Source organism: Etheostoma spectabile, chromosome 8 (assembly GCF_008692095.1).
Source record: "Etheostoma spectabile isolate EspeVRDwgs_2016 chromosome 8, UIUC_Espe_1.0, whole genome shotgun sequence".
Taxonomy (NCBI): domain Eukaryota; kingdom Metazoa; phylum Chordata; class Actinopteri; order Perciformes; family Percidae; genus Etheostoma; species Etheostoma spectabile.
In genome coordinates this window covers 19,376,373-19,376,730 of record NC_045740.1, presented here as the reverse complement: position 1 = coordinate 19,376,730, position 358 = coordinate 19,376,373, and positions in this window count along the sequence as shown.

The window sequence follows — 358 nt, the reverse complement described above, 5'->3', positions numbered from 1 at the left end:
TGAATTTTTCTTCCACTTCCGCCAGCGGTTCTATTGTATTTTGTGTTGTAGGCCTATTTTTTAAAACAAAACCAAATGCTTGAACTCTGTTGGGAGAGAAATTCTTTCTATAACTGCAACTTGGATCAAAGTTGCAGTTATAGAAGGATTTTTTTAGTTTGCCTATCATCTGCATTTATTTTAGAGACGGACGTATATTTTTAAATTGGCGTAAGCTGTCCTTTTGAAAAGTCGGAGTATTTATTTTATCCAGATGCGAGCTTTTAGTTTTTCGAAAAGTAGAACCTCGGGAATGGCAGAAGGAGTTTTTCAGTTGGCCTATCTCTGCATTTAGTTTATAGACGAACATAAATATTTG